Source organism: Balaenoptera acutorostrata, chromosome 18 (assembly GCF_949987535.1).
Source record: "Balaenoptera acutorostrata chromosome 18, mBalAcu1.1, whole genome shotgun sequence".
Taxonomy (NCBI): domain Eukaryota; kingdom Metazoa; phylum Chordata; class Mammalia; order Artiodactyla; family Balaenopteridae; genus Balaenoptera; species Balaenoptera acutorostrata.
The window spans coordinates 29,433,076-29,447,584 of record NC_080081.1 but is presented as its reverse complement, the minus strand read 5'-3'; positions in this window follow the sequence as shown (position 1 = coordinate 29,447,584).

Below are 14,509 nucleotides of genomic sequence, written 5' to 3'. Positions count from 1 at the left end.
GGGAGAGAGTGCTGAAGGAGTGCATTTATCTGGGGCTTTGAATAATAAATGGATGTCATTTTTATTTTAAAAAGTTGTCTTTTTTAAAGACAAGGAAACTTGTTTCCCCAACTATCTTGTACGCTCCTTCGGAGCTTCTTGTTTATCTTGGTGTCTTCCTCAGCCCCTGTCTAGAACCTCCTGTATGGTAGATAGCCAGTAAGTATTTGTTGGGCGAAATTCCTATCCTGATGCTTCAGCACAGTTACACACCTGGGTCGAAGAGAAACCGCCCCGCCCCCGCTCCCCCTCCCCCTCCCCGCTCCCCCAACTCCGGGACGAGAGCCAAGACACAGGTATGGAGGCCGCTAAAGGCTGGTGGAGTTAAAGGCCCGAACTCTTAGCAGCTCTAAGGGCTGTAGCTGTTGCAGGAGCCAGAGAGGCCCCCAAAAGGAGGAGGGGTTTGGATACCGACTCTGCTACTTCTATGTCTTTGGGCAAGTTTCATCCTCTGAAAAATGGTCAAAATAATACTTCAGGGGACTGTGGGAGGGCTTCAAGCGTCTAGGACAGCCACCTTGTCACACGGCTTTTCACAGATGGTTACACACAAAGCAAAACATACTAGACTTTTCCATGAGGACTGGAATGATACTTGTGTCTGTTCCCCCATCACGTTCCCAACTCCTAGCACAGGACTCTTGCCCTAAGCAGGAGGGAAATAGATACTGGTTGAATGAATGAATATGTCAATGAATAAATGTTGCCGGCACAGAGAAACATTTCCAGCTCAGGCTTAGGTGGTGGCATGTGCAGTCATTGCCCGTTTAGAGTTTCTAGGGGACACTGACCTGGAGCACTTGTCTCCCCAAGTCCCCCCTTACCCAGTCCTGAATTCCCCTTTAGTCCTTTCGATACCCTTCAGTCCCAGACAGGCCCCTTCCCGAGCCTTCTGGGTACACACAAAACCCGGTAGCTGGATAAATTTCTAAGGAACCCGTTGTCACTGAGGGGCGCAACTAGGCGTGCGCAGAGTCGCACACATGCTCACTTAGGTATCCGAGGGTGGCGTTTCTGTTGCGGTTGGCAGCGTTTCCTTCCACGGCAGAGGTAGCTGCCGCTTTACTCTAAATTGTAGCCAATGCAGCGTTTTTTCTCCTCCTCCTCCTCTTCCTGCCTCCGCACTGTGCGCTCCCGGGTCACTGCGACTGCTACTCTTCTGCTTTGGCAGCTGGGCACCTTGGAAGGCTCCCTGGGGTGGCAGGGAATGGGGCGCAAGCCGGGAAGGAGAGGGCGCTTGGACTCACCCTTGATTCCACTGTCCAGGGGACTAGAAGGGGAGGGTGGTCCCCAAGGCAGGTCGCGAGGGTCACCTGAACCACCGCTGCAAACAGGAGAAGTGGATTTCTCGAAATGTGCAAAAGCAAGCGTCCCCTGCCGCCAATACTGCGCGCACTACTGCGGAATGACTTGTGTTGGGCAGGGGGTCAGGGGGCTCTTATTATTCAGAGAAATGTGCAGAATGAAGAAATATGTAGAGGCCTTTGCTTTTGTTTTTCCGGCCACATTGAGCGCGGCTCCAGTACTTTCCGCGCTGCCATCTTAGCTTTATCTTCTGGCCGGGCTGGGTGTGTGTGTGCGTTCCTGTTGGGAGGGAGGGCAATTGGCGTGGAGGAGAGTGGCGGGAGCATTGGGCGGGTTGGGTGTCAGAATTGGCTAGACAGAAGTTGAGGACACAGTCACCCTGAAATAATAACATTGAACTACGGCAAATCCTGACTTTGACCATTTTATTCGTGAAACACATGCATAGTGTTTTTTAGTCTTTGTGGTTGATATCATGCTAATTTCTCAAAAGCATCTCTCTTCTCTATGACCATATAAGACCATGGCTTCATCTTTTATCCCTATGATCACAGATTTTGCCGCTCTTCACTTGAAATTGCAAACCTGGGACTGCAATTTTCTGAACTCTTATCAGATTTACATTTTTTCCACTCTCTATCTTTAAGTAGATTTTTTTTTTTTAAAGGAAGCCATCAGCACTGGTGTAGCAAATAACAGGCAGAAACCATAAAGTGTATGTAAGAGGACAATGATTGATATTGTTAGTTTCATTTAAAAGGTTAACATTGTACTAATGCTACACAAGACTACAAACACAGGAAGCATGTACATTATCAGAAACATCAAGACTGCTGAAAATGTGATCAAAGTCAAGAGTCTGAGTTTGTTTCCCGGATTTGTACGATAATGCATGTCAAAAACAAAATTGGTGGCTGAGAGCATCTTAAAACAAGCTTGGTCGCTGAGAACAATTTGGAAGGAAAAAAATGCTCCAGCTTCACTCTTCAGTAGCCGCTTTCTAAGGACCACAGGATTCTGCTTTCTTGACAAATGTGATATATTGCACTTTAAAATGAAATATATTTCATATATTTAATACTGCACACTGAACAGAAAAAGTCAACATGGCAATTGAAATTCTTTTAAACAAAAATTACATATAGGATCCCCTAGATACCTTGACCTCTTCCTTTAAACAACTATTTTTAGAGCCTTGGAAGAGTCAGGAATTTGTAGGCATGAAGAGTTAATGATTTTTCCTTTTTTATTCATATTAGTTTTAGAAGATACAAATTTTATGTGCAAATTTTCCTACAAATAAAAAATTCAGATTCTAGGGGCCCTGAGTTAAATTTTTCTCCCTGAAAAATTATTCTAAAATATCTGTTAATGAGAATATTCTTTGAAGTATGTAAATTCAATAACATATACTTGAATGCAAATCACAGTTTAAAAAATCTCATTTAGTGTTGCCCAGAAGAAGCTTTCACAACTGATACAGAAAGTTGTATAAAGTATAACTCTGAAAGAGAGAAATGTTAAGAACCACAGAATTTTAATCTTGAAAACTTCAATATAGTTTATACGTTATTAGGTTGGTCTTTATTACTAAGGTTAAATAGTTTAATAATTAAATCATATTTCCTCAAACCCTAAAGGAATATTGAAGTTTTTATAGAATAGAAATTTTACAATGTCTAAGTTTCCTTGAAATATATTATTTTTAATACGGTTCTTGGCTAATCCAGCTATCAGGATATATCTAAATGGCTCTAAACTGATTATACTAGGCATGCTCTTATTTTAAAGACATTTAGCCTCCCTCAGGCTAAGTTTTCTCATCAGTAAAATGAAGGTAATAATAGCACCTACTTCAGTACATTCTTTGAGAATTAAGTTAAATAATATGTATGAAGGACTTGCTAAGCACATTATCTGGCAGGCAATAACTATTATTATTATGTGTGGTGCTTTATTTGAGGTGTGTCCCAATCTTATGCTAGAGGAAGTAACAAAATAGTTATACAGTTTGAGTTTTATACACTTGGATTTAGAAGTTTGTTTTTTTACAGAGTTCTCACCACAAATACAGATTTACTATATCTTGATATGACAAGAAGAATAGAATCTTAAGACTATTCATTTCCCTAAAATACCCTTGGATGATTTGTTACTTCAACAAAACATATTGCTTACTTTCATAAATTCAGTGAGTTTTTGGAATTTTAACTGATGGCTATATATTTGACACGTAATAGTCAACACATTATAGTTTCTCCTCAAGTGGCTGGTGGCACTGGTACACTTCTAGGGTCAAATGTTATAAATCATCCGTGGCTCACATTCTCTGTTAATTTATCTGTAATTAACATCAAAATCTTAGTCCCACCTAGTTCAACTTCCTGTTTTGATCAGTATTTTTACTTGTATATTTTGAAAGTAAAAAGGAATGATTTGCTAGTTCTTCATAAATAATTCTCTTAAAAATATTTTGCTCCTTCTTTATCATGTCAGGGTTTTTTTTAATATCTTTATTGGAGTATAACTGCTTTACAATGTTGCGTTAGTTCCTGCTGTACAACAAAGTGAATGAGCTATATGGATACATATATCCCCCTATCCCCTCCCTCTTGAGCCTGTCATGTCAGGTTTGTCCTCAGACTGGGCCAGAAGCTGTTTAAAAAGTTTTTAGAACAGGTATTTCATGAAAATTAGTTCACGCTTTTCCTAAATTAATTTGTGGTGAGTAACGCTATTTTCTTAGTTCAGATCGAATAATCTCATCTGTATGATGTCAGATGTTGGGAACTAGATTATTTATGTGGTGGAGCAAAGACAACACTGCTTCCTGAGAAAAGCTGTGGCTTCCCTGCAGGTACTCCTAACGTCCTTCTCCACGTGCAGGTGGGATGGTGTGCCAGCAATTTGCTTGTTTGCTCTTGAGTCCGTTCCTCTCCATTTCCCTGCCCTGCTCTGTACGACAAGGGGAAGAGCCCCGCAAACTTCATTTTCCAGGCTCTGTTGCCAGCTAGCCTGTGCGATGAGATGGGTGATTGGAAAGTGGGAAGGAGGAGACACGGTGCCTCTCCCATCCCCCACCCTCCCTGCTCTATTTTGGGCAACATCTCCTCTGTGATTCCAGCTTCTGCTGGACAGCTTCTCCTTCCATGATCCAGCTCCAGCCAGGTACCCGCTGTTGCAGAAACCGTTCTCACTGGGCAGCTCCAGATCCTGGAATCTTGTAACAGTGTCTCCTCCTTTGGGATCTCCAACCCTAGGGATTAAGAGTAGCTTCCTGCTGATATTAATCCTTGAGATATCTCTATCCCTTCTTTGGCTTTTCAGCTCCTTCAGTACCCTTGCAGTTAGTTCCCTGTATTCAGTCCCCTCTCTTAAAGACCTGGCATGCACTTGTTTGTTTTCCTGATTGGACTTGGAGTGAGGCAGATAGTCTCCCATCCACATAATAGACCTGAATTGGCTCCTCAGCCAAATGATGGCATGTCATCATCTTTCATTTGGTCTTTAAAGCTTGTAGATCTGACCTCAATTAGCAAAGCAGAAACCTACTTTGAAAACAGTATTGACTGACTCACTGCACCCATTCCAAATCCCCTTCTTCCATGCCTGCCTGTGCTCTAGAGACAGGAAATAATGAAGTATTCTCTCTGTGAGACTCTCCTACATCTTAGGGTGGCTTTGGGACACAATTCAGGCCAGCAGGATGAAGGGAAATCTTCTGGTACTGCTCTCTTGTCTTTCTCTCTTTCCACCTCAAAGATGGTCAGAATGGCTGATGTTTGTAGTCATGAGATAAGAGGTATGAGATAAATGCCAAGGGCATCACTGACATCATCCTTGATATTGTGGAACCATTGAACAAAGTTTCAAACTTATTTTTATGGTGGGGGGGAACCCTTCCTTGCTTTATTCAAGTCAAACATCGTAAAGTTCACTGAATTGTATTTTATGTCATTCCTTTTGGGTTTATTAATGATTTCTACAGGTGTGCCTCTCAGGTATCCTCCAGGTCTGAGGCACTTATTCCACCCAGCTGCTGGAAGTATTGACTGCTAGCTGATCACAGCTAAGCCCCTTCTCATAAGTTACTCTTGACCTTAGGGAGCTGTCCAAGATTCCAAGGTTCCAGCCCCTCCCCAGGGGGATCCCACATCCATTAATTGCTCAATGTGGTGTACAAAGACCTGGCCTTCTGACCATACTTCGGGATGACTCTGAAGAGCCATGCTAGCTCAGAACTCTGCATTAGCTAAGGCCTTCGTTCCAACTGCATTGCATCGGTTTCTCTTTCTCACCTGCTTTCCTCACTCATTCACAGGCAGTATTGTTGAAAGGACTTATCGATAAACTTTCTTCACGCAAGTCTCCATCTCTGAGTCTGTTTCCTAGGGAGCCTGACCTGTCAGTTGGTATGGATAGTGGTCCGAAGAAGCAGACTCTAAAATGGGATTTTGGAGCTAGATCATCCACTGGTAGGGTGGCAATGAGGACCCCATCTGTGGTGGACAGTTTCTAAGGTGACCCCATGATCTCTGTCTCCTAATATCCCTGGTATAAATGTAAGAGTATGGTATAAATCTCTCCCCTTGTGTGTGGGTAGGACCTGCAAATTCCTTTCAACCAATAGAATATGGCACAGTGACAGGATGCACATGATTACGTACATGTGACTAAGTTACATAATATTACGACTCCCATCTTGCTGAGACCCTCTTTTTTTTGCTGACTTTGAAGACTCAAGCTACCGTGTTGTGAGCCACTGTATGGAGAGGTCCACATGGCAGGGAGCTGATGGTAGACTCTGGCCAACAGCCCACAAGGACTGAGTCTTTCAGTCCAGCAGCCTATAAGGAGCCTAATTCTGCCAAAAACTGAATGTGGGAGTGGTTCCTTTCCCAGCTGAGTCTTAGATGAGACTGTAGCCCTAGCTGACACCTTGATTACAGCCTTGCAGAGGACAGAGCTAAGCCGTGATAATAATGTGTGTCATTTAAGCCACTAGGTTTGTGGTAATATGGCACTGTAGAAAGACAATGAAATGCTGAGTTAGGGGTCCAGTGGTCTGAGGCATGCCAGGTACCTCCTACAAAGTAAAGGATAGGTTATCACATCTTGCACTTGCTACACAAAGGAGGGACAACACCTGCTAGGCTTCCCTGAGTTCTGCAGGTATAACGTTTACTTGAGAATATTTAATGACACATTTCCTGAATGACACATATGGCTACCAGTTTTAAGTGGTGCCCAGAGCAGAAAAGGGCTCTACATCATCTCTTAAGTGTGGGGCAAGCACTTGGAACATACAGCATGACAGAGTGTACGATATTAATGTATTAGTGGTGGGGAAAGATGCTGTGGAATGAATGGAACGTTTCAGTGGGAAAATCACAAAGAGAAATCCAAGGGTTCTGGAGCAAGGCCACGTATGTGATCTTTAGAATAAAAAATCATAAACTATTGAAAAATAGCTCCTGGCACCCTATTTGGGCCAGGATAATGACAGAGCACCTCGCCATGAGATGTCAGGTGGCTAGAACTGCCCAACAGGAGCTAGGTTTTGTCAGATCCACCAACTTATAAGGTCCAGTGGGCCCAGCAAAAACCTATGGTAAGATGGAGGTGATATACCCAGGACTGGGCATGAACAGGGCCAGAGAACAAGTAAGCTGCATGAGGGTGTGGCCAGATGTCATCAACCATTATTGCACTGGTACCTGCCCCTAAGCTCAGACATACGGCTGCATGGGACCGAGGGGTCCCTTATGATTGATGTAGAAGAGGAAAAAGGCTGAGCTTGGTTCAAGCATAAGATGACTTGGTAAGTAAGTGCAAGCTGACGTGAACTGCTGCTATACTATGATCTAATAGATAATGATGAGGCAAAATCCTCCCAGTGGTTCAAACTTCATGCATTGCAGAGAGTCATCCATTTTGCATATAAGGAGAAGTGGCCTGAAGTAAGAATATGTAAGACTAATGGGTAGTAACAGATGGCTTGGCGGTTTGGTAGGGGCCTGGAAGTAGAAAGATTGGAGGATTGGGGAGAAGAAGGTCTATGGAAGAGGCATGTGAATGAACCTATGGGAGTAAGCACAAAGTGTGACTATCTTTGAATCACATGGTGATGCCCATTAGAGAATATCCCACCATGGAAGAGACAGTAAACGACCGTGTAGATACGATGACTCCACCAGTTGATATCAGTTAGCCTCTGTTTTTTGTCTACCCAATAGGGGCACAAAGGACACATGGACAGAATAGCCATGGTGCAGAGATGGAGGTTATGTGTGGTGGCAAGGATGGAGGTTACGCATGGAACTTACAGGGAAGGCTCTCCCTTAACAATGCTGATCTAGCTGCTGCAGAATGTGCAGTCTGCCAGCAAGATTAAGCACAGTATTTCAAGGAAACCAACCAGCCACTTGCTGGATAGTTGATTACGTTCTACCCTGGAAGGGTCAGTGATTCAACTTGCCTGGGACTGATGCATATTTTGGTATGGATTTGCGTTCCCTGCCCACACTGGCCAGTGCCATTATCTGAAGGCTTACAGAGTTCTGTTTCACAGATATGGGATGCTGAAAAGCATTGTCTCACACCAAGGTGCCCACTTTATAGTAAATGTTATATGTCTGTGTTAGACTGAATAATGATGCCCCTCCAAAATTGTCCACCTTATAATCCTCAAAACCTGTGAATATGTTACAGTACAAAGGGGTGTTGCAGACATGATTAAATTAAGGATCTTCAGATGAGAAGAGCATTCTGGATTATCCAGGTGGGACTAATAGAATCACAAGAGTTCTTATAAGGGGGAAGCAAGAGAGTCAGAGTGAGAGAAGGGAATGTGTCAATGGAAGCAGAGTCAGAGAAGAGGTGATGGCAAAAGCAGAGAAGACAGAGAAAAAGAAATTTGAAGATGCTATGCTGCTGGCTTTGATGGTGGAAGGAGGGCTGTGAGCCAAGAAATGCATATGACCTCTAGAAGCTGGAAAAGGAAAGGAAACAAATCCTTCCCCAGAGCCTCCAGAAGAAATATAGCCCAGCTGACACCTTGACTTTTAGGACTTCTGTCCACCAGAAGTGTAAGATAATAAATATGGTTTGTTTTAACCCAGTACATTTGTTACAGCAGCAAAAGGAAACCAATACACTATCCATTGGATCCACTTATCCTATCATATAAAATGCCACCCAGAACCTGCTGTTAATATCAGTAGAATGATGGTGTGGTCTTTCGAAGGTGAAGTTGGGGCATAAGCTGCACATAATGTACTTTAACAGCTATTGCATGGTGTTGTGTCCCCAGTAGATAGAATATATGAGTTCAGGAGCCCAGAGCAGAAGCAGTAGTGGCCGTACTCCCAATAACCCCTTAGAGAATACATGCTTTCTGTCCTTCTTGGGCTCTGTAGCTCTAGAGCTCCTGGTTCCCAAAGATGTAATACTTCCACGAGAGGGCCCAGTAAGAGCCCCGTCGGACTTGGGTTGCTCTTAGTCATTTCAGGCTCCTTGGTCCAGGAGACTAGCAGACCAAGAAAGGAGTCCCTATGCTGGCAGGAGTAACTGACCCCTATCATCAGGAGTAGATAGGGCTGCTGTTACACATGGGAGCAGGGAAGAGTATGTATAGGTGAGCCACGGGTGTGTCTCTTGGTACTCCTAACAAAGTTTTGATGTTAAATGAGCAAGTACAGTCCCCATGGCCCAAGAAGGGCATGGTGACTAGGACCTCAGGGATGAGTATGTGGGTGGTCCTACCAGGTGGTCCACCTAGACTAGCAGAGATTCTAGCTGAAGTTAAGGCAGTCTAGGACAGATGTGGAGGAGGGTCATTATGGATTTCAGTTGTAGCATCGAGACCAGCAGTAACAAGGGCTGTGGCTCACCCCACTTGTCTTCCAGTTTTAGTTTTCCACAGAAAAAAAAAAAAAAAGACTATCCAGAATCCTGGATATGGGATGAACTCTCTAGAGAAGCAAGTGAATCTGAGCAATGCTGCAGGTGGACTGTCTTAGGAACTATAAGGTTCTTGCCCAGATTCATCGCCCCTTCCGGACTGAGTCACTTATTTCCCAGTGGTCAGGAGTGTTGGCGGCTGACGACTCACAGCTGCGCTCTTCTCTGAGAATTGAGCTCAGAAGTCAGTGGAGGGTTGCTGCCTGGACCATGGTTATGTTGTGTCCCCTCCCTGAGGTGCAGTTTGCATCAAATGACTTAACATTGTGGTGGTACAGGGGTCTAGCCCAATTGCCTTAGTTTGGGTACAATGCTAAGGACATCTCAATTTCAGAGTTCTTTGTAGGTTTGGCTGATGCATCTCTTTTTAACTGGTCTCTGTTCAACTTCTCCCTTTACCTAATCCTGCTTCCCTCCTTTCTTTACAGGTTTTGTTTCTTAGTGTACTCCATAATAAACTTCTGCATGCAAGCTTTTATTTCAGAGCTGGTTTCCTGGGAAACTTAAACCAAGACAATTACTATGATTAGAAGACATAAAATGTGTCCTTGTATTTGCTTGAAATATTGATGACATTATTCATGACATCATGCCATGTTCCAAATCTGATTTTACAATTAAGTACTCAGAAAAACAGGTTTTACTGTTCTTTTCCTTTTTATTAATAAAAGTTACATCATTGGTCACAAGTCCCCTTACATTCGGCTACTGCAAAACAGTAAACATAGTATTTGCTGCAGTCCTTTCTCTCAAGTTCTGAAAAAAAAGCTGTAAAAAAGGTTTGTAGCAAATGGAAGCAAAAATTCATCTTTATTATAATAATGCCTAAGTGAGAGGACAGACCTCAATGTAAAGCCAAAGAAGCTCTGTTCTATGAACCCCAGATGTTAACAGTTTTAGCCACACACTTCCTTTAAAACTGGCAGGGCAGTCCTCATTATGCTGTTGGGAAGAGAGCGCGTGCTCCCTGAAGGCACCTAACTCCCAATTGGATGAAAAGAGGAAGGGGCCAAGCTATAAACACCTATGTATTTCTGCTTCCTAACTCAACAGTGAGATAAGGCACTGCACCTCCCCCATTCATCGTTCATCCATCTTCTGTCATGGTTGCTCCTCCCGGTGATAGACGTAGCTGGGCACCAGGAACAAAGGACATTAGTTAGGCAGTTATTGTTGTAGTTCAGCATGACCCGCTGAGGGCCTCAACTAAGGCAGTCAGCATGGAGGGGAGAGGATCATTCAAGAGGTAAGACCCACAGGAAAAAAGTGATCTAACGTGAAGGGCGAGGGAAATGGAGGATCCTAATGTCACTCCCAGATTCTGTGTGGACAGTGGTGTCATTCATTGAAATGGAATCCAGGGAAAGAAGGCTGTTTCAGGATGGGAGATGAAAAGTGCTGTTTACCTTCTCTGTTTCTTGCTTTGAAAATAATTTGAGAGAATGTTTTTAGAGAGTGCGATCACTCCCCAACTTATACACATTCCTCTGCCATTGATTTTTGGCTTACCCCAACCTATTTTCTACACAGCTGTCATCTTTGAAAATTGTATCATATGCCATGAAATATTATCCAGCAATAAAAAGGAATACATGCTACCACATGGATGAACCTTGAAAATATTATGCTAAACGAAAGAAGCCAGACAAAAAAGGCCACGTATTATGTGGTTCCATTTATGTGTAGCATCCAGAATATGCAAATCCGTTGAAACAGAAAGTAGATGTGTGGTTGCCAGTGGCTGGGGAAGTGGGGGATGGAGAGAGACTGCTGGTGGGTATGGGATTTTTTTTGGGGGGGGTGGGGAATGTGATGAAATCGTTCTAGAATTAGATAGTATAGATGATTGCACAACTTTTAATATACTAAAAACTAATGAATTTTATACTTTAAAAGGTTGAATTTTATGGAGTGTAAATTATTTTTTAATGAAACTTATTTTTAAAATCTGCTGAAAATCCGTCAGTGATTTTGTATTAGAGTAATTAAAGCTAGCTGCCACAACAGACAAACCTCGTGAACTGCTGGTTCTTTTTACCCCCAGAGCCATTCTCCTCCCTTCACTGAACTGCTTTGTGCGCCTGGAGGCTAGGTCCTGTGCACCGCATCACCTGGGCTCCCTTGAGGCTGCATTCTGATTGGGCTTGGCCAATGGGGATACCCTCTCAGGAGACTGGAGCACAGGAGAAGAGGAGGTCAGGATATTTTTTCCCCAGCTCTCCCCCTTCTTCTGGCAGTGGCTGTATCGCTTCATGACTAGAGTTCCTGCTGGGCTACTCCTCCTGCTTGGCACCAGCTCCCAGGGCTCTCATAACTCTTTTCCTCTCTGCCCCTTCAGTTCTAGGAATGAAACAGCTTCCTGCCTCCCGTGTTTCTTCCCTTACCCTGCCCGCACCTCTGAAAGGATTTCCTTCGTTAAAGTCTCTTCATTTGAACCATCTGGGGTGATTTGTTTTCTGACTGAATTCTGATTGATACTCCCCAAACCTTGATGGATTAGGACAGTAAAAGCTTACTCCTTACACATTTGATACAAGTCAAATAGCCTTCTTTCATCTTGAAGCTTTGCCATCTGGACCATGTGGCTTCCAGCACAAGGCAGGAAAAGAGTGAATTGGAAGATTGTAGGCGCTGCTATCAAGGGCCAGCCCTGGAAGTGGCTTACATCCATTCCACCCACATTCTTTGCTGAGAACAAGTCACAGGGCCACAAGCTAACTGTGAGGGAGGCTGGGATTAGTGGTGTGGTGAACATGTGACATTATCTCTGGATAGAATTACAAAATCGCGTTCAGGTTTAAATGGACTCTTTAACAGGGCATAAAAACTACACCACCATCTGGGCCCAGCCCACCTTACTACCTTTATGGCTGCTAGTGCCCCACGCTGTGCTTTGCACAAGCTGTTTCCTCTGCTTGAGTTTCTATTCTCCCTCTTCTCTACCTGGCTTCACTTCAAAACTCGGCCCAATAATTAACTCCTCCAGGAAACTTACCCTGACCCTTCCTAAGGCTGATTTAACTACCAGGTCTCTGTACTACCACAGTGCCAGGAAAACAACTCCATCATAATGTTTATCATTTTGTGTTATTTCATTCGTTTCTTGTCAGTTGAACTGTGAGTCTCTTGAAGGCATGGATTGTATTTCATTTCTACCTTTTCCAGTGTCTATCATGTAGTCACTATACAAATAATTATTTTAGTTAGTTGTTCTTAGCAGAGTCAGCATCTAGAGAGCATTTTGAAAATTTGTAGAAGTGTTTTTGGTTGTCATAATAACCAGGACACTACTGACATTTCGGGCAGAGGCTAGAGATAATGAACATCCTGCATTATATAGGACAGTCCCTCATAATAAAGAACTATTCTCTTCCCTGCAACCCTTTCAAATGTCCCACTAGATTTTCAAATAGATGAAAAATCTATTCATAGCAACCTAAGCCTAGAACCTCATTCAGCTTTATATATAAATGCTGTTTTAGTTATCTACTGCTGTATAGTAAACAACCCAAAACTTAGAGGCTGAAAACAATAGAAGTTTATTATTTCCTAAGATCCTATGGATGACTGCCTCAACCAGGCTGTTCTGTTCCAGGTGATGTTGACTCTTGCTGCAGTCAGCTGGGCTCAGCTGAGCTTGAACATCCAAGATGGCTCACTCACACTGCTGGTCCTTGGGTGGGAGTTGATCTGGAGCTGTCAGTTGGAGCACCTCAGACCTCCTTCATGTGGCCTCTTCACATGGCTTGGGCTCTCCTAACATAGTAACTGGGTTCCAGAAGGCGGTAAGTGAAAGCCGCTGTTGCTCTTCAGGTTTGGGCTTAGAAGTCCCAGAACAGCATTTGGGCTGCTTTCTATTGGTAAAGACCCGTCCAGACTTAAGGTGAGGACAGAGAAACTCTGCCTTTTGTGAGAAGCAGCTTGCCCATACAGGGAGGAGAGGAGCATTGAGGGCCATCTCCAGAGAGTAGCTACCTCAGACACTAAGTGATTGTTGTCTAGTTCTAAGAATTTTCCAGAAATACAGCAAAGGTATAAACCAAGGGAAATTTAACCTTTCTTATGTTTGGAATTTTATTCATTATATTTGATTCACCAATATAACACACCTGCATCAGTCTGTCTTTGTAGTTATCCCATTCATGGTGAGTCAACATTTAGATTCACGTGTCTGATTGCTTCTTTATATCTTCTAGTGAAATCTTACCAAAGTATTTATAAATATGTAGTATATACATGTATATATATATATATATATATACTACATAGATGTAAACATATGTACATGTGTTTCATTTTAGTTTAAGCATATTTATATATTCAAGTATATTAAAATAATTATGAAATATTTAGAAAGTATATTTAAATATATTTATATGTGCATTTTATTTATTAAATATATATATAAAACACCAAAATATTGATAGGATAGATAAATTAAAAATTTCATTTTAGTTTTCCTTTATATAAAGGCATTGTATTTTTTTAGTACATATGAAGATGAGTTATATTATTAATTTAATATCAGGATAGTAAAGTAGTTGTTACACAATATTTACTATAAGGAAGAGGTTTGGTAATTGAGTTGAAAAATCACTGGTCTGTGTAAACTGAACTGATACTCTGGCATTTCCTTTTGGTTTCCATATTTGTCTTCTCCTTGATCTTAATTTTCTACTTTGATTTAAACTTTGTTAACTGAAAATATGTACTCTAGACACAGATCAGCTCAAATCTCTGAGCAATAACATGGGGAATATAAATAAATGAATGACTAAATAGCTAGTTCTGTGTTTTCTCCAATTATTAAAATGTAGAATTCTTATAGAATATATAGCACTTATCTTTAAAAATGACTTTCTCCCACAGAAATAATTCTGTTATTTTCTAGTTTGAACCAGGTTAGTAAGAATGTCTACGTATGTGTTATAGTAACACTCATATTTTACTGATATGAGTACCTTACTATGAAAAATTTTTTAATTTATCTACTACATAATCATGTTTTTGGAATAAAACTGAAATTTTATATAACTATTTTAAATTTGACATTGCAAAGTGCTTCACCTCATATTATGATCTCAAGAAAAAAAAAAATCATTAGACCTTTTAGTGAAGCCAGCCTATGCACAAATGTATTTATCCCATAGCTTTCCTTAAAATACTGTACTTAGAATATATTCACCATTTGAAACTAAATTCT